Here is a 27,558-nt window from a genome sequence, read left to right as displayed (position 1 = left end):
CACAGTTCAATGTCATTGCATTACCTTAGTTTGTGTAGGATAAACACTTGCAATTCTGTGAGTCTTATGACATTTGTGGACAATAGTAGATATCCTTAGAGATAAGTTACAACATACAAAATCCATGAGAGAATTTAACAGAAAAGGCAACAGGAAAACTAATAAAAAAGTATCTCCTTCTCATTCAGGTTGGTTTAAAGCTAGCTTTGCACACTGAAAAGTAATCTAATAAGATTCTTTTAATCCATCTGTTAATATTATAGAGCATCTACTGCATTGAATTCCAGTATCACTTGGAACTCTTAAAACCCCAACCTCAAGCTCTTACCCTTAGAGGTTTCCCTGATCACTACTCCCAACTACTTCAACATCTAAATTGTGATTGTAAGTCCAGCAGCAGATATGTGGACTTAAAAAGGTTTATGTTGCCCTAACTGCAAACAGTGACCATCAGTTTAACATAATTACAAAGAAAACGTTTGAGCCCTTTGCCTGATAGATTCTGTTGCTGTTTCTAAGCTGACACCATGTACAATTTCATTACCACTGCAAAATGTAGAAGCCATAAACATTCTGAAAAATGAGAAGGTGACAAAATAGAGGCCAAATAACAAGGCCCAGCTTTCTTACTCCTTGGAAATATCTCCATTTAAGCCTTTGCATACTAATGAGATCAGGTATTTTTCAGCCATTGGCAGTCCCAAAAGTTATAAACCCAGTCAGCCGTCTATGCATGGCATGCTTAAGCGTTTATATTACGCTGTTGAAAACTCAAACTGTCGACAGCATAATAATCAACACGAAAATGTCGAAACCCCCGAACACACACAAAAAAAAAAAAAAAAAAACAACCAAACACAACACAAATTGCTCTATGCAGGGGGCCAAGCCCCCCTGCACCCCACACCCTCCTCTACTTAAATATATCAACTCCGAGATCACACTACATTGCAGTAAACAGAAATCTCCCCTTATGGAGATTTCCATTTACACGTGTGATGACTTTCGCTTTCGACATTTTGGTGCCGACAATACCAGCTTTGATATTGTCGGCCTTCGACAGGGTGAAGTAGACCCATGCTATACATACCCCATCTATAGAGTAATCTGGTTGTTTGCCTTTTTACACCATTAAGTACCCATCATGCAAATACTTAATGTGGTGTTCATAATGTCATGGATGGAAAGGTAGGAAATTTGTATATCAATGCAGGGCTGAGAATCCTTACCATAAATATCACCTCTGTGTTTTATACAACTGATTTGAGATACTGTGCACTGCTGGTTTTGAAAGAAACATTTACATAGGCCTAGTCCTGACTTGTGATGTGCCTGTTAATGTAACTGTCTTCTCTTGCAGTGAATTAAAAAAAGAGATGTGCTGATATGACAATGATGTGATTTTTTTTTTGCAATTGAAAGCCAAAAAGGATGCTAAAGCTGGATAATTCATGTTACACTAAGTGAGGTACACTGAATTCCTTTGTCAGTCTGGGATTGCCACCTCAAAGGACTCTTTTCTATACATAACTTTAGGTGACCCCAGAAGGGGACATCATGCCCTAATATGTGTACCATACTTAATACATTTCTTAAAGTATCTAAAGGCTTGTATAGCACTGAAAATATGAGCCAGTATTTAAAACACAGCAACAAACCCAAAGGATGAGTAATAAAAAACATTAAAAATCATCCACTGGTAGGCAAACGAAGGAGACCAGATGATTAAAAACACACCTTGTTTTATTTTAGAGCATTCATCCAGAAGGACATCTTCAGAATAAAACTATGCTTAAAATGTCAGTTTATACAAAATTCAAACAATAACAGTCTCATTAACCAATTAATTCAAATTAGAAAGCCAGCAAAACAGTCACAGTTACAAAAAACATTTAATACATATAACATCATTAAGTCTGGGATATTTATCAGACTGTATTCTTAGTTGCAAACTGTTTTTTTTTTAATCACCCCCTCTGTAGTCCTCAGCAACATAGGAAAATAAAATGTTCACACAGGAAAATAAAATTTCTTGAAACAAGAGCAGGTCAAACTATGCTTATACAGTGAATTATTGTTATCCTTAGACCTGATAGCATACAAGTGTTCCTTGTTCCTATTGAACAGTTTCCTGGTGGTCAGGCCAATATAAAATGCAAATTGTAATATAAACTAAACCCACTGAATTTCAATCATAGCAGGAATTACTTCTAATACTTCTTTTCTATGTGAAAGGCTTACTGATGGACCCTCTTAAATCAGATTGCACACACTGCAAAATCTACATTTATGCATGCCAAAATATATCATAGTGTAAGGTAAAACGTTTTTGTATCATCATTTTCTAGGTACTGCTTAATAGACTTAGATCTCTTCACACAAAACTAGATGTTCCAACAGCTCTGTATACATCAGGATTACCATTAAAAATTCTCCAGTTCTGACCAATAATTATTTTTATATACATGTTATCAACAGTCATGCATAAAATAAAGCTGTTGGTAAATTTCTTACTAGTGTCACTAGCTCTTTTTACTGGCATGCCCCCTTCCAAAATGGGGGGGGGGGGACTCATGTCTTTTTTGTTTAATTTTCTGAGCAGTATGTTCTAATAAATTCAGTTCATAGCCTCTATCTAAAATCATTCTGAAAATTTCATCAATAGGTTTTAAGAAATTGCCATGGTCAGTGATTAGCCTGGAAGCACTGATCATCTGACCCCTTGGAATATTTTTCTTCATATAAATGGCGTGGACACTTAAATAGTGTAGGTAACTGTTGTAAAAGCAAGGTTCATAGGTTCATAGGCTCATAGGTGTGTACTAGGCTAATAGTCCTGGAGCCTTTACAAGCCTAACCCAAAACAATTGCCCAGGCACCATGCCACCCGATGTTAATTCACGGTGCCCTTATCCAGTAGGGCAACTGGAGTGATCCTTGGGGTGACCTTTATTTTACCCATCCAGTCGTCAAGATTTCTTTTGAAGAGGGCCACCGAGGTGCTCTGCTTAACATGAATGGGAAGCTTATTCGAGAGAATGGGCAGTTTTTGGGAGATGAACCTGTCCTTCCAGCATGTTCTATTAATTGTGATAATGATATTGTGATCTCTGGTGTGTGTGACATGAAGGGATTGAGATTTCTTTAGGTGTAGCATTTCAAGTAGGGCTGAACTTGGTCAGCCAGAGTCCTTCTGTGTTGGCCTGGACTTCTGAGAAGTAGATGTCAATCAGGAGATGGCCCAGGACCGAGCCCTGTGGGACTCCATTCGTGACTGGTTGACAGTCTGACTTGGAATCTGCAACTTTCACTCTGTGGGTCCTGTCTGAGCCAATTTGCAACCCACCTAGTGATGTAAGGATTGATGCCTAGTTTGGTGAGGTTATCAATGATACCTGAGTGGGGAATGGTATCAAAGGCCTTGGCCAGGTCGAGGTAGGCTGTATGCACTGCCTTACCCTCATCCACAGCCTTGTTGACTGCTTCGAAGAAGTCACCCAGGTTCAGCAGGCAGGATCTCCCCTTGACAAAGTCAAACTGTGTGGGGTCAAGAGTTTAGAGATTGCTTATATCTTTGTTAAGTATATCCATGATGATGTGCTCCATAACTTTGCATACTATACTCGTCAGGGTAAAGGAGCAATCGTTCCCAGTGTCTGTAGTTGCTCCCCCTTTATGGAACAGGATGACTGTAGCAGTGCACCATTTGTTAGGGACATAGCCTGAGGTAAGGCTGTGATTGAACAGGGCACACAGATGTGGTGCCAGTTCATTTTGTAGCTCAGGTGGGACACTGCCAGGGATATTATCAGGTCCCATGGATGCTGTATTCTTGGCTTTGGACAATGCACCGTTTACCTGTGCCACAGAAATGGTGGATACCAGGCTTTCTTCTGGAATTGTGATAGGGCTCTTGGGGGAGGGGTAAAGTTGGCACTGAATCTGTTGGCCAGTATGTTGGCTATATCTGCTGGCTCAATTTGGGAGGTGCCATTAGGCAATAACTCAGAGCAAATCTGGATATTGCCTTGGAGGTTTTTGATATAGTTATAGAAGGCTTTGTGGTTGTTTTTGGTGTCAGCCACAATTCTGCCTTCATAGCTGGCTTTAGAGGATTTGATATAGAGATCTCAGCTGTTTGTTGAAACTGATAAGGGAGCTTTTCGAGTCTTGTGACTTAATTTTTTTCTGCAACAGTTTTTTCCTTCTGTTGTAGAGTTTATTGATGGCTGGGGACCACCAGATTGTCTTCCTTTTTTTGGAGGAGAGCATCTTAGTTCTATTTGGTATGGCAAGGTCCATGCATTTGTGTACATGCTCGTACAGTGCATTGGTGTATGATTTGGCAGTCTTGCAGCTATTTCCATTGGCATGGGTACTGAGAAGTTAGCCACCTCTGTTTTTAGGAGCCCAAAGTCGGCTTTAGAGACATTTTTTCAGAGTGGTCACCTTAGCAAGGGTTGGTGATCAGTTTGCGGTCAGATTTAACCAGGTAGGAATTGACTATAGGTGTGGAGCAATGGTCTCTCATGTTGGTGATAACCAGGTCAAAGATGTTGCTTCCTCTAGTGGGGGTCAGAATAAGCTGGTCCAGGGCATTGGAATTGATAAATTCCAGAAAGCATTGGGCCTGTACATGTTTGGGGTTCTGTAGCAGGCTATGACTTGTATCACCGTCTTACCCAGTGTTAGTTGTACCTGAAGTATTTAGATGCATTATGCTGGGATACCAGTCTAGAGGTGTGTGTATCCTTTAAGAATATGGAGACACCACTACCTTTGGAGCTTCAGGCCTTATTCAGGGGCCGAAAGGTATGGAATGAGTTGTAGCCTCAGAGCACAGGGGTGCTTTCTGCCTTTTCAAACCAGGGCTCTGTTAGAGCACAGATGTCGACATTCTCCATTTTGAGGCTAGCTTCAAGCAAGTGCATCTTGAGATTTAGACTTCTAACACTGAGCAGCATGACCCTCAGATTGCATTTGTTTGTAGCTGTTATGGTGGAATTTTGGTCTTTGGAACACTGCCTAAAAAAAGTCACTATAGGGATGGCAAGAGCCTTAGCCAGTACCCAGAATCCCAGGGGTGACAGATGCAGACCTTCTCTGCCAAAGCATCAAGGTCTGTTGATCATGTCATCCCAGGCAGAGAGATAATGGATCCCCTCAAAATGACACCAGAAACTTAGCCAATTGTTGAAGTCAATCACTTTATGCTCATAATCTGGTATCATTCTGGGTGACGGTAGAATACTGCTCAAGGCTAGGGTCATACCTGCTTGGGCCACATAATCCAAGAGTTCCATCACATCTCTTTTCATGTAGTCCAGGGAGGTACATCTCCGGTAATTCACACCCACATGGGCAATGGCTGAGTCATATTTGTACTTGTTGTGGAGTGACCTGAGTGCATGTGTTATGTGGCAGATCCTGGCACCTGATAGACAACTGACTATCACCTTCTTGTTCAACCTAGTGAGTGGGACATCAGTGTGCCTCACAATTGAGTCTCCTATGATTAGTACATTGGACAAACTGTTTTGCCTTAAGGGCTTAGGTTGAGGGGCGCACTGTGGTGGTGAACCATGTGTTCTGGGGTTGGTGTTGTGTTTTGGTGGTCACTGCGTTTCTCTCTCGGGAGTCTTGGTTGTTTGGGTAAATTTTTATGGAGAACCTCCACGAAGATGGGTGTATGGTTTGTGTTTCTATGTGTGGGTTGTGATGGATTGTGTTTTGTTGGGCTGTGTGTTCTATGTAGTGAGTTGCAGGTATTGAACTTCTCCTCTTGACCAGCTAGACCGGTCTTGGTTGAAGCGTGCACTGCTTCCAGTTTGGTGATATAAGTGCATCTCTCACAGGTATGTGTGTTGAGAGGTAAGAGGAGAGGGTTGTCTATGTACATTAGACAGATGCCACACTGTCTCAGAATGCCCAAGTGCACAAGGTTAGCAAGGGAAAGCACAGGAAATTGCCCTACAATCATACCAGGAGGCGTGGTCATAACTAATAAGTACTGGTGCTGTTACTGCGTAGGAACAGCTAGTGCTGATAGCACCTAAGTGTGCTACAATAAATGCTACAAAAGCTGTTAAAGTGCTAGCCAATTAAGCTAACTGAAGTGCAAGAAGTAAAAGAACAAGCACGTTCTAAGGGAAAATTGAAGAGCAGACTTTCTGGCACCGGTAATAGTTTTCCTCAGCTGAGCGCCACTGCACAGTGAGCAAACCCACACAAACATGGGCTTTTAAACCAGAAAGTTGAAATGGATGAAAAAAATGCCCAAACTGCCAATATAGATGTTACTAGAACACTTTTTTGTAATCTCATTCCAACTAACAACATCTAAAAAGGACACCGTGTTCCCTGCACCACCCAAAATAAAGGTTAGGAAATTACCACTGCTATTCACTTCCTGAATAAACTGTTCTACTCTTTCAATAGGAACATCAGTAATTAAAAAGTAAGATCATCAACAAATCTTTTGTACATTTTAACATGTTATACAAAAAATGGAATAGACTGGAGAACCTGTGTTTCCCACCACCTCATAACAATATTTGTAAAGGAGGGTGCTATGGTAGCCCCCATTGCAACACCCTTCCTTTACTGATAATACTTGCCATTAAAGGTAAAATAATTGTTCTCTAGCATAACTTCCATCAAGTTCACAAATAGTACTGATGGTGTCACATGACAACATGGGTGAATTTAGCGAAACAATCTTATAAATTCCACGCCCCCTGTGATGGGAATACTAGTACAAAGAGACTGCACATCTAGCAGGCAGAGGGTAGCCTGTGAAGCATCAGCATTAAACTGCCTTAGCCAATCAAGAAAACACCACAAGTCTTTTATGTAACTATCCAGCTCCTGCACTAAAGGATTTAAAAAATGGTCCAAAAACACAGAAATACATTCAGTAACACTACCGGCAGCTGACACTATTGGCCAGAAAGGCGAAGGGAAAACTTGGCTATGAAGCTTTCGTATGCCAAATAAAACTGCTATTTTGGGGTTTTGAATACAAGAAACTGAAAACATTCAGGGGAAATGGAGACATTAGCTAACAAATCTAATAAAACACACACATATATATATATATATATATATATATATATATATATATATAAAATGTATTTCAACTAAAGAAACAATCTTATATTCATCCTGATTATTAAGAATTTTTTTTCCATTTCTTGAACATAATCAGTTTGGTACATAATGACCAGACTGCTTCCTTTGTCAGCTTTCATTTACCTTAAATCATATCTGGAACTTAGCTCAATTAAGGCATTTTTTTATAGTTCAGTTAGATTAAAAAAAAACTTTTTTAACTTTACTATTAGCCATGCACACAATATCTTGAATTTGAATGGATTTGGCCCAAAGTTTGATAACAAAAATGCTGCCGTTGCTTTAATTGACAGTAATCTAGCATTCTGCAGTATGAGGTAGTGTTCATCTGTAGATTCGGATAGTAAAGTAACAGATTTTGTTCAAAGTAATTTTAAACAAATTGTGTTGTGAAGGGATGGTTTAATGCTTTGATTGGGAAACCAGATTCAGTTTCTAAAATTAAAACTCTGAACCCAGTTTCTGTTCTCACACATAAACACTTGATTCTACAATATCATTTCATGCACCATCTAGCAAAGAGTTTAAATGTGTTTATAGAATGTTTTACATTATAGCAAGGCGCAGAGGCTATTTTAGCATCAAACCATATATTAAAGTATTTAAGTAACCAGAACAGCCTCCAGATGTTTGGCAACTAATATGGGAAAACCACTCCTCTATAACCATCCATACATTTTCTAACACTGTTTTTCCTCATGAGGCCCAAAGTGGTAGCAAGTTGAAAAGCACTGACCAGATTTCCTTATCCCCAGCAACAGCCCTCATTTACCCTGGGGGATGTCATTGCATTCCCAGACCAGCTAGATCTACCTTAACTGTCTCCTCTCAGTCTTAAGGAACAGTGGATCTACTCCAAGAACCTTCAAGATTGTAAATCTCCTTACTCTGGCGAGATGTGTAAGCCCAGCAACACTACAAAGGAACTTTATTATTACTGCTTGTATCCATGATCTCATCCTTTTAATCACTACATAGAATTCAGGACTACAGGTGATAATGGGGATACTGACTGAATGCTCCACAACTATAGCCTGACGTTATACCTACAGTACCAATACAGGTGGACCCATTTACTTGGATATGTCCTGATTTCCTCTATCTCACTCATGAAAAAGACTCACAGAAACTGTCCTTCTTTTGAGGTAGCTGCTCCTCCTCCCATCTGTAAAGAAAAAGCCATTCTTTCCTGGGAGTATACCATGACCTCAGATTTAGAAGTCATATTTATTCTCAGCCCTCTCACCTCATATTCAGCAGCAGCTGTTCTAGAGCATGCTGAAGCTCACAAGAAGTTGTACCCATGGTCTGTAAACAACAGAGGTGCAGATGCAATACTTGCATTATTAGTCTGGATATTTTCCACACTGTGCATGCACTTTGTTATCATGTTCATGAAAATAATCAGCAGGAGGATAAACAAGATATGCCCTTAGCAGTCTTATGCCCACTGTGGATGCATTCAAGTTAACACAAAGAATGCAGACACAATTCTTACTCTGCAAATATAGGGACTGAATGGCACACGGCAGTGGCCTCAGGTTCCCCTATTGTTGTAGCACCTCTCCAGGAGCTTCCAGGGTACTTAATGATATTTCTTCTGCAGACCCACAAAACACATATAGGCAGGATTGACAAACCTCTACTTCCAAACTGATCACTGGTTTGTGAGGAGCTCTTCATTCTACTTTGCATCTCTCACTGTTTTTATTGCTAAAACATCATAAAACCACTTGTATTGCATAAATTCAACAACACTTGATATTTCTTCACAAGTAATTGCTGTGTGTGTGTGTGTGTGTGTGTGTGTGTGTGTGTGTGTGTGTGTGTGTGTGTGTGTGTGTGTGTGTGTGTTTCCTTTCTGCTTATTGGAGTTTTTTCTTTGATTTATACTGTGTTCTAACCATGTCAGCTTAACCTTCAACTTGTTTTCAGAATGGAAAATAAGGAAAAGGCAAAATTAATTCTCTAGCTACAAAAACAAAATACTCTTCTGTTTGTACTTCTGATGAGGAGGTAATACCTAAAAGACACAGACTTACAGAAAAATATGTAAAACATCTAATTTCTCTGTGTCAAACTCTAAAATATATCTTCCAGTGGGTAAGTCGATGAAAACATTGCATTCTCTACAACTAACAATGGAAAAATATCCATTCAATCTACTAGCATTAGTGCCACTTTTTAGATTTATTTATTTTTCCTTTGTTGACCATATTATTCCCACTAGGCTAGTAGCCTCTTTCAGGGAAGACCCAATGTGGTATTTATATAATAGTTGCTGTGGGAGCTTTTAGATCCACCATCATCTGAGAGAGATGGGACCTTGGTTTAACATCTGCTCCAAAGGCTAATACACTTAGGAGTGAACCACCCCTTATGCTACAATGCAGTGTGAGTAATCCATCTTCTAGGAGTGGGAATAGAACCCAAAGCCTTCTGCACCAAGGGTGAGTGTGCTACCTGTTGCATTACTGACACTATTCAAAGTAGACTCTCTACTTGTGAAAATAAAATTTCATTGAAAACAATCCAACTCTCAGGAAAGCTCACAGTTTAAACTAAAAGAAGTAGATAGAGAAGTCAGAAGCCAAACAATGATGTACCTCTCCTTGGTTTACCAGAGAAGTTTGATTCAAACAGTTTAATAGAATGTGTTCATGAAACTTTTATTCTAGTTAAAAGAGGAATCGTGTCATTTGGATAAGCCAAGCTATACCCACCTGGTGGAGCACCGTGTTGACACAGGGCTCCAGTGTTCCATCAAACAAAACCCTTAAAGGAAGTTAAGCAAATCCTGAGACAGGAACTGCAGGAGATGTTGGGCCTTTCCAGTTGTGCTGGTGCCAAAAAGAGATGACAAAACCGGGTTCTGGTGTTTTAAACTTTTGTCTCTGTCTGGAAATTCAACTATTGAAGATAGGGTCTACTAATTATTTTAGATAAGAACAGCCAAGGAAAAGAATACATGGAGATAGATGTTTTATTTCTTGCAATCTGTTTGTTCAAAAAGATTATAGTCATTTTTCTATGTGCAATTTTATCTCTCTCCATTTTTGACTTACTTTTTGCCTAATTTCTTCTTTTTATTTACTTTACACAATTTGTGGCTGGCCATCTATTTATGCATTTATTAATTGATATGAGATTGTCTATGGCTAACTGATGACATGATACTGGCATCCATCTCCGATGACCAGACTATTTTGCTACACACTACCATTTGTGTTTATTATTCTTTGGCATATTAACAAATTTGAAACAGTAAATGGAGGTCACCAGCCTGGTAATTTGGGTTGCTGACAGTTTACTACCATGAGCCAGGAAAAAAGGGGGAAAATATTCAAGAATATTACCATCATTCCCTTGAAATTAGAGTGTGTGTGTGTGTGTGTGTGTGTGTGTGTGTGTGTGTGTGTGTGTGTGTGTGTGTGTGTGTGTGTGTGTGTGTGTGTGTGTTTTTAAAGATACAGTTATTGTGGGCAAGTGAAAACTGAAAGGCTCTGGGTGTAGTGAGAAAGGTGTCTGGGGAGCTAGGTCAAAGACTCTGCTTGCCATGGTGTTAATTGGGTAGCCTATTATTATATGTGGGTGATGAAGGAAAACAGTGCATATTTTCTGCATATTCTTGTGGCCAGACTGCACTTAGGAAATCAGTGATTCTCATACCTCTCAACCTCTTAGTGCAAGAAATCTGGACAAAGCCTGACAAAATGGGGGGACAAAGGCCCAAAAATAGGGACAGATTTTAAGTATTGCTCTTATAAACTTAGAAAGTTGCTAGAGTAACAGGGTTTCTGCTAACATGCATTTTCTGAAGGATTTGAAGTCTGAAACTCAAATGTAAGTCATTATTTGGTGACTTCAGTCCTCAGATCATTGCAGCGATTTGCCAGAATACCACAAATTTTATGAGGAACACACCAGAAATATGAGACAAAGATCTAGACAGTCTACAAAAATCTGGACAGTTGACAGGCATGGAATTGTGTGCCTTGTTTATCTGTTTGGTACCAGTGGAAACCCTACCCCTAATAGCCATAAGATTTATGAGTTTTTCGATTTAAGATTTCAGTTTAGTGGTGGAAAGTAGAATGGGTCAGGCAATATATCTTCACAAAGGTTGGCAGTGGTGGGATTCAAACCCCATTTGTCCTCCACATGGTCCTAGCTTTAGAGAATTATTATTGTAGATATCAGCCATATTGCCAGCCACTCCTCAACTGGAGAATCACATTAACATTCATGCATTTCTTTATTACCATACCTGAAAACTTCAAAACTGGAAAAAGATCACTATTTATGACCAATAATTTGGACTTTAAACACAGAAGGTAATAGATCTATTGTCAGAGTCAAATGAGCAACATTAAAGATTTATGAGTTATAATTTAAAGATTTATGCCTACACCCCTGAAAGCCATTTATATAAGATTCAGAAAATATTCAGTGGAAACAATACATATAGAGATTATAAAGCACTCTTACATAATACTATTAAAGGCTGATTTTAAAAGCAAGCTTCCTTTATTTAACGATATCAGGTTAAATGATGTTCATAATATAAGACGTTGCAATATTAGAATGAAAGAAAATGCTGGCAGGAAAGATATCTGCTCCAAATTTATAAAAGTTACCACAAGGTTCATAGGTGTGTACTAGGCTAATGGCCCTGGAGCCTTTACAAGCCTAGCCCATAGGATTACCCTGGCATCGTGCCACCCGACCTTAGTTTCCAGTGCCTCTGTCAAGTAGAACCACTGGAGTGATCCCTGGGGTGAATTTTCTATTTCCTATCCACTCATCAAGATTTCTCTTGAAGAGGCCAGTGAAGTGCTCTGCTTGACATGTATGGGAAGTCTATTCCATAGCATGGGCAGTCTCTGGGTTATGAACCTGTCCCTCAAGAACGTTCTGTTGATTGTGGTATTGAGGTTGAGATCTCAAGAGCATGTGGTGTGGAGGGATTGGGATTTCTTTAGATGTAGCATTTCTAACAGAGCTGTGTCAGACATGGCTTTGTAAGTCAAGCAGAGATCGCCTCTAAGTAGGCAATATGAGACAGAGAATAGTTGGATTTTTTTGAGTCTGTCCATATAGGACAAGTGTTTAAGGCCTAGGATCCTCTTTGTGAGGTACTTTTGTGGCCTCTACAATTGTTGCAGGTGTCTAATGAGGTATATGACAAATGGGGCATTGTACTCAATGACTGGCCTAATGAGGGAAGAGTAGAGGGAGACAATGACCTCTTTCTTCCTGGATGCAAAACTCTTAGTAATGAGATGTGCCACATAGAAATACTTTCTAACCACAGTGGCAGTGTGGTGCAAGCCACTCCAAATAAGCCTTGACTAATCAGTTGCACTTACCATTTGGATATTAATATTGCACAGTAGAATTGGAGACCCTTTGATAAGGGCCTTTATAGTAGCTAATAAATATTAGTGGGTGATGGCAGTGATTTCTACCTTATAGTCTGGATAAAAGGGGCACAGCTGGCGAACCTGTGCCAGCCTTCTCCAGGAGTGTCTGTGTGGTTGTATGTAACTCTTATCTCAAAGTGTGTGTGTGTGTGTGTGTGTGTGTGTGTGTGTGTGTGTGTGTGTGTGTGTGTGTGTGTGTGTGTGTGTGTGTGTGTCAGCTAAGTGTGCAAGGACACAAAGCACTGGTTGGACAGAGAGAGTGCTGGAAGTTTTAGCTTGCCCACTAGGCTGATATCTGGACCCTATAGCTGTGCCAGTGGGGAGTCTTATTGGGGATCTGGAGAGAAAGGGAGAAACCAGCCCCAGAATGACTGTGATCTCTGTGTTCTCTTAAGGGAAACTGTACTTTACTGTGTGGGTATTTGTTATCCTCCCCTATGTGGATGCCCCTCACTGGTGTTAGTGGTGAGGATTGAGGCTCCTTGATTGCTGGGCCAGGGCACGGGTGTCACAGATTAACAGGTAATTTCAGTAACTTGTTTTTTTAACTCAGAGACAGCCCCACCGCAGTGGTTTTGCTCAAAGACATGCAATATCATAGTGGGCTGCCTCTGCTGCCAATGCTACATGGTAGTGAAGCAGTCCAGGGGAGAGGCATATACTACTTAGCCATGTGCTCTCCCCACAGAGCTGCCTGCATTTACTGCAGAGATTAGCATGTCTGCTCAGAGCCGTTCATGGTAATTAACACAGCCAAAAAGTTGTATTCATTCACTGTGGTGGAAATCAATTCTGTGAAGTTTAATGGTAATGTAATGTTAGGAGTATGGGCATGACTATATGTGAGGGGTTGCGTATGTGGGCATGTGTCTGCCTGAGACATAGCAGTAGGGAGGTTAGTGAGTGTGTAGGTTAAGTGTGTGTATGTGTGTGAGTGTGTGTGTGTGTGTGTGTGTGTGTGTGTGTGTGTGTGTGTGTGTGTGTGTGTGTGTGTGTGTGTGTGTGTGTGTGTGTGTGTGTGTGTATCTGGGTGGGGAAGGGTGTGTGTGTGTGTACATGGGTGAATTGATGTGTATGTATATGTCTGTGTCTGTGAGTGCAGTTGGATGTGGAAGGGTGGCTGTGCATGTGTGGAATGCAGTGGCTGTCATACCTCACAAACCCCAATTCAAATGAGCAAAGCCTGCAATATTGGGTCAGGGAAAACACTAGCCACTGGGTACTACCATTAACTACATGGGACAAAGAAACATTAGCCACCGGGGACTACCATTACCCACATGGGTCTAGAGAAACACTGTATACCAGGAAAATCTCTTCATTTTGTTCCTTAATATTTCCTAAACATAACAGGGATCAGGTGGGGAAACACTAGGCACAAGGGAGAACTTTTCATTTTTGTGTCCTAATGATACTTAAACATACCGAGGATTGGGAGAGAAACCACTAGACACCAGGGATAACACTTCAATGTTTGCCTTAACAGCACTTACACATAACATGAGTCGGGGAGAATGCTAGACATAGGTGATAACCTCTCATGCTGTAACAACACTTACACACAATGGGAATGGGGGAATTCTTGTCACCAAGGATATCCTATATAGCACGACTTAAAGGCACTTCATACAAAAAAAAATAAAACATGGTGTAGGGCACCATTAGACACCAAAGATACTATTGAGTAGCATACTTTAAAGGCACTAAAAGTAAATCAAACTCTGAACCCCTGTCACAGTAAACTACAGCACTACTCCACTGTACCAACTGAGAAGTTTGCACAGTAAGGCTTTTTACATGTATACATATATACATACACACACACACACACACACACACACACACACACACACACACACACACACACACACACACACAAGATATAGGATGATTGCAATGTATGAGAGGGAAGGACAGGAAACAGTAGGCGTACCTCTCAACTTTATACCACAAGAAAGTATAGATTTAGATTATCCCTCCTACATACTGAGAAACTTGCTAGTCTGACAGCTTTTCCACTACCCTGGATTTACTAATAGATATGAAGTGTGAAACTCTAATATCTGGCTTTAAAGACTGACTGAAATCATCCCTGATTTACATCAGGAACATTCAGATAAGGGTTATGTGGAATGCGTGTGTTTGAATGTGTGCATTGTGTGTGGGAGAGTGAATGGGGGTCGCCTGTGATAGGACAATGTGGTGACTGGCACTGCTAACTTCAGCAGGAAGTGCTGATCTGCACTTATGATAGTTAATGGTGATTCAGAGATATGCAAATCAGCTGATAATGAAGTCTTTCCTCATTGCAGCTAATATGTCTCCAAATCAGAAATTTCAGGATCACGGATGAGAAGTGGGTTCTCTATGAATTTCAGGGAATGTTTCTGCATTATTTTAGAGTAAGATATCATGTACCAGTAAACCAGTTAGGAGTCACCCAAAATGCTTTCATCTCTTCCACTACACTTTATGTCACAGCACACATCAAAGGTTCATCGATTGCCACTTGTAAAATGGGAAAAATCTTAATAAAAATTGATCATTTTCCAAATGTTTAATAGTGGGAGTCATAGCCTGATTTTGAATATGAGTAATATTCTTATAAAACTGTTATTGGCGATTCCACAGAGAGCTTTTTTTTCAGTATAGTGAACAAGAAACCTGCTACCAGTCAGCTATGTATGTGTGCAGTATGCACTTGTGCAAGTTGCCTCCAAAAGTCATAGAGAATATTGTATGTAAATGAGTACATAAAAAGATTTAAATGAGGAAATGTATACAAATGTTATACTAATCATATGCTTATGGCACACGTTTCCCAGCTTTAATGATTCAGAGATGCAGATTACAAATGTACTTTTTCACAGAGCTCATATAAAGGCAAGCAACACTGTTTCTAGTCACTTTACAGTTGACTGTAATACTTTAAATACTCTGCTTAGGTGAAACCAGTCTTGACTGTTCCTCTAAGTCATAAAAATTCTGTATTCACAAGTTTCTGGAGTTTTTGTTTGATGCTGATTTTTTTTGCGTCTTGCGTACTGTCCCAGCGATGTACATTCATAGCTGGATTCATTTGTTTAATAATACCAAATGTTTGGCAGTGTTCTGAGTTACTTTCATTGCCATTTGCTCTACTCTTCTGATAGACGTATAGACCTTTACCTAAAAGGTTGCTTTTTTACGCAGGACATTTATTTCAAGAATCAGCTCATTCAAGTCCCACTTCACTTTATCCTAATCACCAGTTACCCTGTGCCAGTATTGTGTTGGCTTGTTCACATGCAAGGCAATGCAGTGCATTACCAAAAGGTTGAAGTTAGCATTGCCCTTCTCTAAATTTAAATCTCTATAATATTAATGCAGATTTTTGCTCAGCTATGCTCACTAACATGCCATAGTTTCAGTTCTCAGCACTGATCTCAGTGCTGACTTTTAGCTCAGTGTTACGTTCTCAGCACTGACCTAGAAGTCAGTGATATTGATTTGGAAAGAGCGCTTTCCAATAAACGAAGTAATGATGTTGAGATGTGAAAACTCACACAAAATCGTTTTGACTTTTTGCCTAAAGCCTGTGCTGGCATCATTCCTGCTGGCATCAGCAGGGCAATTTCATTCCTGGCCTTTTAAAGTTAATTGCATTTTAAAAGCCAGTGATAAGAAAATAACATCAGTTTCATATTTCAGGTTAGCTTTTTCTGTTGTAAACAGTTTTTATAGTGTAGTTGTCAAGCTATGGGTATGCTGAATACTCAAGATGCTTTATATATCTAACATTAATTTTTAATTTTTCTATGTACCCTGCCTTAAGTATTGAAATACTTGTGCAAACTTCAACAGGGAATACAAAAAAATCAGATCTGCAAGGTCTTTTGTTTTAGATTTTAAAAGCAAAATTCTGATTAGGTTTAATGCAAACAATTTTTTTTAAATATACTTCATGGTCCATCTAATTTGCTTCAACATCTAATCTGACCAAAGAGTACAAATAATCATAAAAAAAAAATTTAAACATATGTCTACTACTCAAGCCGTAGTCAGCATAGAACCAAAAATAATTAGTTCTAACAGTAACACTTACATGTATGTATAGTTTGTTTCTTTTTTTAAACAGGAGTTGACATCAGTCATTGAAAAGTGAAGAAGAGCAAGAATTAATAGAAGCCGTAAGCAGCTTAAAACCACAATCCATGTAGCTCTGAAAAAAAGATGTTACTAAAATCTATTTGATTGCATAGGTGAATATGCAATATTCAATGACACTTGAATTAGCAGCTTTATATAACTGGCACTACATTATTTATTTGGAACCATGTATACAAATGTTAATTGCCATAAATATGTAGCAATTATTTTAGTGTTTGTATTATAAAAATATGTCCCCATTTAAACTGGTGATCATTAATTCCAATGAGTGATGCAGAAAACTATGTTATTTTTAGTTATCCCTAGATACATTATAAACGTTTACTTACTCAAAACGCTCTGAATTCTTGTGATAACAGAGTTTGTATGCCAGTTACCATGTCCATTAGAGTATTTTTCAAAATGTCAGGTGTTCCATGTAAGATAAGGCCATCATCCTGGGAAACAGCAGCCAGGAAGGTTTGCTCTAACAAACTGCAAGACATTCCATTCAACATATGTTTAGTCATAACCAAAGCATCTAAACACTGAAATATCACACATTCAGCATAATAATACACTGATCATCACACAACACACAAAAATAATTCTTGCTCTCCTGCATTCCACAATGGGTGTCAAGCTCCCACATCTCCAATCTCTCTATCTAAATTCCTCCTTTGAGGCTGAACAATCTCAAAGAAGCTAAAAGGTGAGAAACAAAAATAAAACTCTCTTTCTCCATTATATGCAATTCCCAGCAGCACAGCATCTAAAACACTAGTTCTGGGATACTGAAAGATTGATTACAGGAACCCAGTGATCTTGCTGCATGGACATTCCGAGTTTCACTACAGTGGTTCTTGGTGATGTATAGGTTTCTCCAGTCGAGTCTCTAAGGAATGTGCAATGAGCTCAGAAGATTGGTAACCTTCATACAAACTGTCTGCACTGCTGGAGAATGTTGGAGAGTGGAGTAATTTCTGGGCAAGAAGGGTGATCTTTTAAGTTAGCCATGCAACTTCCTATGGTAAATCAAGATAGTCTGGCTCTCTTCTGAGCTCAAACTAGAATGTCAACTGGATAACCTTTAAATATAACAGTATTTCTGGACAATAGCAGGTTTACACCAAATTAATGCACATCCCATGCCCCAAAAACAGCTTTTGCACCAATTTTTAGGGACGTTTTTATCACAAAAGGTTTATTAAAACTTGTTTCTTTTTTCTGTTTCTCTAGTTGCCCTAACCATGTACTCTATAATTCTGTGAAAGTATACAGCTGTTCTAATGAGTTTATAAATTAAGTAAACAAGTCTCTGTGCATTTGTATAGGATTCAATACTGAGTTCCAAGCTCACCACTTGTCATTATTCTAAGATCATATTGTGGAAATTAATTATTCCCGCTAAACCCTGGAAACCCTTTCTGAACAAGTTGTTTAGGTCACCTTTCCAATTCCAATTCAAGATTTTGTATTGACTGCAACTAGTCCGCTATCTTCTTGTATGCCACACCAAATGTAACAGTGAATGCCTTCTCAGTATTTCTGCAATGCTACTCAACAGCAACTCCTGCAGGCTCACCAGTGCAAGGCATGATATTTCTGGGGCAAACATTGCACAGATTCTCATTCTTATTGGAATGAAGTCATTCAAGTACAAAAAACAGGAAATTTATATGCTAACCTTGACAAATTAAAAACAGGCTGCAACTCTTCTAACACTCTGCTGTATGGGATACGTTTATTATAAATGATGTTTGTAACACTACATATTTTCATAATATAGAAGTTAGATATTGTTTCTTTATATTGCTTAAAATGTACCCCATTAGTTATACATTTGTCAATAAAAATAGTAGGCTTATATGAATGCTAATTTAAAGTAGTGTTGCCAAAGTTATTTACATATAGTTTACCCAGTTTCTAATTTAGATGAAGTCAAATAAATAGATACATATTTTGTGTTGTTTAATTTTGTATCTTTGCAAATAATATATCTGATTCTATCTTCTATATGAGTTATTAAACCTTGATCTTTAAATAATATTTATTTGATAATGAGTCCTTACTTTATATCTGGGTGGCATATGCAATCAAATTCATGAACAGTAGATGAAGAGGCTTAAAAAGGTTGAGTGGGGATATACTTTTCTTCAGTTTCTGCAATTTATTGACTAAATATTTCTGTCTAAATGAGTAAGAACAACAAAAGTCAGCAGATTCAATTGTGGCTTTGGATTAAACAGATGAAGAATAAAGAAAGAGATGCAAAGTGCACCAGTCTGTATGCTAAATATTATCATGAGGCTATTTATTAATAATAGAGCTCTTGTATACAGTAACTGGGAAATTAAAAAATATTCTTTCATTAAATATTAAATGTTCAGAAAGGCCTTAATCACCCATTTTTTGTACATTAAACTTAATTTTGCACCAAGAGTTGTCAAAGACAGAGATGGTACAGTGATCATAGGTTCATAGGTAAGTACTAGACAATCAGTGTGTAGATCATTACCAGCTTATCCAATAAACTGTATTCAAAAGTTCCTTCAGGCTTCATGAAGGGCAATTCAAGATAGACTGGGAAAGAATATGAGATTGCCAATTCATTTGTCTATGTTTACTTTGAACATGGCAAGGGTGCAGCTCTGTCTGACATGTAAGGAATTTTTGTTCCAAATGTGAAGGATATGTTGGGATATGAATGCATCCCACCAGTATGAATATTTATCTATTAATGAAGGTTTAGTCCCTTTAACCAGGTATTTGAGGAATGATTTGTTCTGCAAAGGAATAGCTCAAAAGAATAGACATCAAGCCTCATGGAGGATTCTATTATTGACTCAGTACAGAAACAGTCTGTCTTTATAACTAAGACTTTTGAGTTGAAGCCATTGATATTTTTAGTTTGGAATGTCTGATGTCTCATAAACTGAATGATTATGTTTAGACAAACACATAGTAAAAGAGGGATTACATTAAAGAATCGGTCTAAAGATATGCAGGTAAATAGGGATTAGGACTTCTCTGTATCTATATTAGATGCCATTAGAAATTATATGAGACAAATAGAAGGTTTTCTGCACTACTTTGAAGACATGCTGGTCAAAAGATAAAGAATTGCTAATGAGAGTGCCTAGGTTCCACATCACAATGTCTTATTGGACAGTTGTGTCAGCTATATAGTATAAAAACTGTTTTGTTTACCAAAAAGAACTAAAAAGCATTGTTTCACATTTAATTTGAGATCAATATCCTTTGTTCTAAGTCAATGGAATATTAAATAATAGCACCCAAATTCCTGCTGTCTGCAAACTTAAATAACCATAGGCCAGACGTGTAGAGTAAAGTTCTGAGAAATAGATATCAAATAGGAGAAGGTACAAAACTGAACCATGTGGTGTACCACTTGTCAGTTTTTTGCTTTCAGTAGTGGCATCTGTAACTCTAACTATATGGCTTCTGCCAATCACTCAGCTTTCCACTATTGAACATAAGGATTAATATTCAGATTTAAAATTCTGTCAACAATGTCTGCATGGTGAATAGTGTTAAAAGCCTTAGTCAGGTCAAGATATGCTGTGGGTACTGTGTAACCACTCTGTACTGCTTTGATGACTTTTTCAAATAAATTAATGAGATAAAAGAAGCAGGACCTTCCTTTGACAAAGCTGAATTGATGACAGTCCAGGGTCAAGATTTTCAATGTCCACATTAATGAGGTCTGAAGTAATACACTCCATAGCTTTATATATGAGACTAGTGAGACTAATGGGTCTACAGCTACCACAGTCCATGGTTGGGCTACCCTTGTGTAATGGCAGTGCAATGGCTATTTACACGCTTCAGGAATGTAAGTAGTGGAGAAGCTTATATTAAACAGGTTAGGTAGGATCCGATAAGTCAGGCAACCTGGTATGTTATTAAGGGCCATGAACATACCTCTCAACTTCTTACTGCAAGAAATGTGGACAAAGACTAAAATAGTGGAGGGACAAGGACCCAAAAATAGGGATACATTTTAAATATTGCTCTTATAAACTTAGAAAGTTGCTAGAATAAAAGGATTTGTGTTACTATAAATTTTCTGAAGGAGAAGGAGTCTGGAGCTCAAATGTATATCATTATTTAGTGATATCAGTCCTCAGTGATTTGGACAGAAAAGCACAAATTTTATGAGGAACAGACCAAAAATATGATGCAAAAATCTGTGCATTCTATGTAAATCTGGACAATTGAGAGGTATTACCCATGGATGAGGATTTCTTACCATTTAAGAGGGCTGAGAGGACTTGTTCCACAGTAATTGAATGGGTTGGCTGGGACTGTGGTATCTATGGAACGGGTATAACTGTGGGTGGAGAAAAATTTGCACTGCATTTGTCAGCTAGGAAATTAACTCAGTATTATTGTGGACCAGCTGTGGCCATTTTGGATCATAGCTCTTAACTTCCATACATAGTTAAAAATAGATTTGCAGTTACTTTTGGTTTTAGTGGCTAGTATAATTTCATATTCGGCTTTGAGCTTCCTAATGGTTCTCTTAACTTCTTTACTAGTTTTCTGAAGTGTGTTCTCAAGATAGGAGAGCAAGACATCTTATAAGTTTTAAGCAATGAAACATCTTATAAACATTAAGTAATGTCTTTCTATTCTTATACAGTTTATCTATAGAGGTATTCTACCACAAGGGTTTGTTTTAAAATTTTTCATATTTAGTGTGGATAAGAACTGTTTTTCAGTACAACTATTTAAATGGGAGTAGAAATCAAAGATATAGACATCAGGATTCATTTGAGGAGGATTATGGTGGAATTTATTTAGTTCATCCATTAACTGAAGATTTGTTTTTGAGAACACAAAAGTATATGCAGGGGAAGTATCACCAGTTTTAAAGGAAAAGATCACAGATTTATGTTCGTATTTAACAACGGAATATGATACATATAGAAGTGTACAAGAAGTAGCCATATTTGTGAGGCAGGATCATAGATTTTGAGGTCCCTGGAAGGATGGTTAACTATTTGTAAAAGGGAGTTAATGTTTATATTATCAAGACAGTGAATGGCATACTGACCATTGACAGTATAGGTCAGCCAGTTTATTCAAAGATAGTTAAAGTCCCCCCAGTAGAAAAGTGTTGGGTTTAATTGGGATTTCTGATAAGGTGTTAAGATAGCTATCACACTCAGAAGAGGACATGGGAGGGTTATAGCTAGCTATGAAGTGGTAATTAAAGTTGCTTAGGGTGATTTGGATATCAAGGAATTCAATTTTGGAATCCAGAGGAATTTGTGGTGAGGTGATGATACCCTAGAGGTGATACTCTCCATAACTACAAAGAAATCTGAAGAAATGATAGACACTAAACTCAAAAATGAAAACAGGTGCTTTCATTTCTTTAAAACCATGTCTCTGTAACTACACATATATGAATATGTTCAAGCTGCAGGACAGTCTAAAACTAGAGCATTTTTTGTTAAGAGTCCTGAAGTTCAGAGCAGATTCTGTCTAAACAAAAATGCACTGTTGGGGCAACAAAAACTTTAGCCAGAATGTGGAAGCCTTGGTAAGAGAGGTCCAGATCATCCTTGGTAAAGCAGAAAGGCTTTCCAGCCATCTCATCTCAGAATTACACAGACTGGATTCCACCCCATCAGAATAACACTAACTACATAGCCAATTATTAAATCCAGTTATCTTATCTTGGAATCTCAGCATCATTCTAGGTGATGTCAAAATACTCCTCAAGGCAAGTGTCTTTTCTGTCTCAGACATTCACATAGCAATCTGAATAATATCTTTCAGCATGTCCCTCTAGGTCAGTGGTGCACAACATCTGGCCCAGGGGCCAAATCCGGCCCTCGGCGCAACACCATCAGGCTTCCAGAGAGTAACCAAAATTTTTTTAAAAAAAGTGAAAAAATGCTATGCCTTACTCCAATCATGCAAACTTCCCAGCACGTGGTTACTTACCTAATTGACTGCAGTTGTGCGCACCTCTAATTTTAGCTGCAGAAGTAACTGTTGTTTATAACTTGTAGTCTGTAAACAGTAGTAACTTTCTGCAAGAGTTTGTAATAAGTCATGGCTGCAAGCCAGAATAAAGTTAAATGCAAAGTTGATGTATAAAATAGGAAATTTCATGACTGCTGTCTTAAGTAAAAATGCCAATCACCTGTACTTATTGTTAACTGGTAACGATTTACTATGTTTTGAGGTGGCCTGTGGATGAATTAAGAATTTTTGTAGTGGCCCTCCCCAAAAAAAGGTTGTGCACCACTGCTCTTGGTAGAGTACCTAATGTCATTTACCCCCACATAGACCATTGTCAGGTCATAAACATATTTACTGAGACAGAGGGATTAAAGAGCCCTTGTTATGTCCCAGATCATGGATCTAGAAAGACAGCTACCACATTGTTCTTATCCAGTCTGGTTTATATGCCTGGCAACAGAGTCACCTATTACTAAAACATGGGTAAATGCAGTGTCAGTAGTACTTAAGGGCTTAGAGTCTACACTGTTGGGAATCTTACAGGTATGTGTACTGGCTGTGGGTGTGCATGATGAAGGAAAGTGCATTGCTATGTGAACTAATAGCTGCAGATTATTTGTCCTTCACTTGGAAGGCTTATGCAGTGTTTTCTTAACTTCAGCATTATTTGGTTTTAGAGAATGGGTGACCTGTACATCAGCACCATGATTAGAGAATGAACGTTCTCCAGCAAGGTGTTAATCTACAGGTAATGCCCACTGAAAAATGAGTCCTCCACTTCATGGCAGCATATTAAGCTGCTGTGGAGATCAGAATGAATAAAAGATAATGGCTATCATTATTTTACACTCATTAAGGAGTTTTTGCTGTTTATAGAGTGTCAAATAAAAAAAGAAAATTAAAAAAAAGATAAAAAAGTGTGTGTGTGTGTGTGTGTGTGTGTGTGTGCATGTGTGTGTGTGTGTGTGTGTGTGTGTGTGTGTGTGTGTGTGTGTGTGTGTGTGTGTGTGTTTATGTCTGTGCATGTGAGCACATGCATGCATGAGGGGGAGAGAGAGAGAGAGAGAGAGAGAGAGAGAAAGAGTGAGATCAATCAAGCCATTATTTTACACTCACTAAGCAGTGATTTGACTGTTTAGTGAGTTTAAAAGTAAAAGAAACATAAAAAAGAAAGAAAAGTGTGTGTTTGTGTGCACGTGTATTCACATTTTTGTCTGCGTGTGTGAGTGCATGCATGCTTGCCATCATGAAAGTGGAAGTGTTTGCGTGTATGTGAAGAGTGAGAGTGATCGAGCAGTTGCAGCAGCAGCAGCAGCAAAGAGGTCTGCATACTTTTCGACCTCTTAGTTCAAAGATATCTCGATAAAGCCTAAAATAAAGGGGGAACAAAGGCTCAAAAATAGGAATAGATAATGCTTATAAAATTACAAAGTTGCTTGAATAACAGGATTTGTGTTAGCATGTATTTTCTAAACTGCAAGTGTGTTTCTGGGGGGGAGTGAGTGAGATTGATCGACCAGATGCAGCAGCATTTAAGAGGCTTATATATCTCTTGACCTCTTAGTGCAAAGAAATCTAGATAAAGCCTAAAACAAAGGGGGAGCAAAGGCTCAAAAATAGGAACATATTTTAAATATTGCTTATAAAATTAGAAAGTTGCTTTAATAATAGGAGTGGTGTTCGCAAACATTTTCTGAAGGAAATAAAGTTTGAACCTCAAATGTATGCCATTATTTAGTGACCAACAAACCACACATTTCAGGACTAAGGGACCAAAAAGAAAATGAAGTAAATATCTGGATATTTTTTGAAAATGTTATATTTTGGGTGTAAACTACTTTCTCCAATACCATTTACATATACTTAAGCAAGCATGAAATATTAAGCGGAAAAACTATTTTACATCAAAAATATATAAAAATATAGTAATACAAATGGATGGCCGCAGTGCTGCAGCAGTTGGCGTTGTCACCTCACAGCAAGAGGTTCTCCCGTTCGATTCTCGGCTGGAGCGCCTTCTGTGTGGAGTCTGCATGTTCTCCCCGCGGTCGAGTGATGTTTAAAGACATGCAGGTAGGTGTGTGCATGAATGGGTGTGCCTTGTGGGTGTGTCTTCTTTGAAGTTTGGGCATCGGGCTGTCAACTCAGCACTGTAAAAATCCACTGCCAATCATTAGGGGACCGGAGTTCCACTGTGGCGACCCCTAATCGGGAAAAGATGAAAGACATTACTTTACTAATACAAATAAATAAATAAATAAGTTTATCACAACAGTTTTGTAGACAGCCCATGCTCTTAGAGCAATAATGCCATCCAAGGTGTGTGTCATTGTATAAATAATGCCCTTCTAGGGGTGTAGGGGCCCTCAGCCTGTAGCATTGCGGCTCATAACACCCCCTGGGCAGGCATTATTTACACAGTAACATATACCCTGTTGGGCATTAGTGCTTGCTTGCTTAGTAGAGGTGCTATGTGGTGTGTGTGTGTGTGTGTGTGTGTGTGTGTGTGTGTGTGTGTGTGTGTGTGTGTGTGTGTGTGTGTGTGTGTGTGTGTGTGTGTGTGTGTGTGTGGCTGTGTACATGCAAATGCTAACTTTAATCTTGTATCATTGCAATGCAGTATGTCTGCATACTGGGATGTAGATCATGGGTGAGACTTACTTGACAATCTGGAAATGTTGAATGCTTATCAGTGAGAAGAGAAAATGCTGTGACGGAAGTGAAGATTAGTCACAACAATAGGTATAGTAGCAGGAAAGGTTTTTAAGTCTGGTAGATGATATTATGGATGATGGACAGCTCAACTAATGCAGACAAGAGGTGCTTTTCTCCAGACTACAAACCTTGTGCAGTAAAATAATATAAAATGTTGCATAGGCAAATTAAAATTATTGCATAGAGGTGCATGTTCATCCCACTCGTTCACAAAAAAGTCAGGTTTAGAAAACTGTGGAAAATGTGCTGCCAAAAGACTCTTAACTGTGCACCAGTACATTTTCAAAGATGAAGTCTTTATTATCTCTCAACTTACCAGCATTTCCTGGAAAATACTAAATTCTGAGTTGCCTCTCCTGTTAGAGAGACAGTGTTTTATATAAATGTGACAACAGCAACTTTAACTATGTTACTGTGCTATGTTTGTTCCTTCAATTTTCCCCAGTCTGAATTCAGTCATATACAGAAGGTGGCTATTTTTTGGGGTAGGAGTAAGGAAGCATGGTGTATACATGTTTAACAGCAGCCATTTGAAACATATGACTGTGGCAGTTTGTGCCTTCAACCTAATCTAATACCAGTGGGATACAAAGAAGGTGAATGTCTTTTTGAGGTGTAGGAAGACAGACATTATTCCCCAATATGATCAAAAAGCAATAAATCCAGCTGTAAGCAGACACCAACTCCAGAAAGGAAACCACACACCAATGATGTTAAAACCACTATGGACACCTTTATTAAAGCTTACAAATTCATGACTGGCTTTTTGTCCATGAAGCAGAGAAATGACACAGTGCCAGAACCATTTTTATAGTGAAACAAGTAATTGATTCCAAATAAACTAATTAATCATAATAAAGACTCAAAGGCACCCCTTCCAAATACATGAATCTAAGACGTACAAAACATAAACTCCTATACTAAAAACAGATACTAAAAACAACCACAAAGTCTTCTATAGTTATATCAAGAATCTCCACAGCAATACCCATATTTGCTCTGAGTTATCGCACAATGCTACCTTCTACACTGAGCCAACAGATATAGCCAACATACTAGCTGACAGATTCAGTGCTAACTTTACCCCTCTCTCCATCCCCAAAGGCCCAATCACAATACCAGAAAAATGCCAGGTATCCAACATTTATGCAGCACAAGTAAGAGCTGCATTACCCAAGGTCAAGAATACATCATCCATGGGACCTGATAATAGCCATGGCTGTGTTCTACATGAACTACAAAATGAACTGGCACCATATCTGTGTACCCTATTCAATCACAGCTTTACCTCAGGCTTTGTCCCTAATGAATGGCACACTGCTGAAGTCATCCCTCTCCATAAAGGGGAACAGACAACAGACCCTGGGAATTATTGCCCCATTAACCTGATGAGTCTGATATGTAAAGCAATGGAACACATCATCATGGACCTGCTCAACAAGGATATAGGTAATCTCAAAACTCTAGACTCCACTCAGTTTGGCTTTGTTAAAGGGAGATCCTGCCTGCTTAACCTGGTTGACTTCTTCAAGACAGTCACCAAGGCTGTGGATGATGGTAAGGCAGTGCACACAGCCTACCTCGATCTGGCCAAAGTCTTTGATACCATTTCTCACTCAGGAATTATTGATAAACTCACCAAACTGGGCATCAAACTCTATATCACTAGGTGGATTGCAAACTGTCTCACAGACAGAACCCACAGAGTGAAAGTAACAGATTCCAAATCTGACTGCTGACTAGTCATGAGTTGAGTCCTACAGGGATTAGTCATAGATCCTCTCCTGTTTGGCATCTACTTCTCAGAGGTCCAGACCAACACGGAGGGACTCTGGCTGACCAAGTTTGCATACTACTGCAAACTGGGAGCCATTGTCAACAACCCAAATGATACAGGCATCCTACAGAAAGGCCTCACTGACACCAAAGACTGGTGTCGGAGCCATGGACTTAAGCTTAACGCCAAAAAATGCATTATCATTCCCTTTGGTAAAAACTCAATTACCACATCAGTGGGAGCCCACTGAACACTGAAGGTGTGATAAGAGATCTGGGTACCCAGGTTGACTGCAACCTCTCCTTCGACCACCACATTGCCACTGTGGTCAGAAAGTCCTTTTATGTGGCACATCTCATAACCAAGGTTTTGCATCCAGGAAGA

This window comes from Protopterus annectens, chromosome 10.part0 (assembly GCF_019279795.1).
Source record: "Protopterus annectens isolate FY-2018-M chromosome 10.part0, PAN1.0, whole genome shotgun sequence".
NCBI classification, from domain to species: Eukaryota; Metazoa; Chordata; order Ceratodontiformes; family Protopteridae; genus Protopterus; species Protopterus annectens.
Note: the sequence above shows the minus strand (reverse complement) of the source record.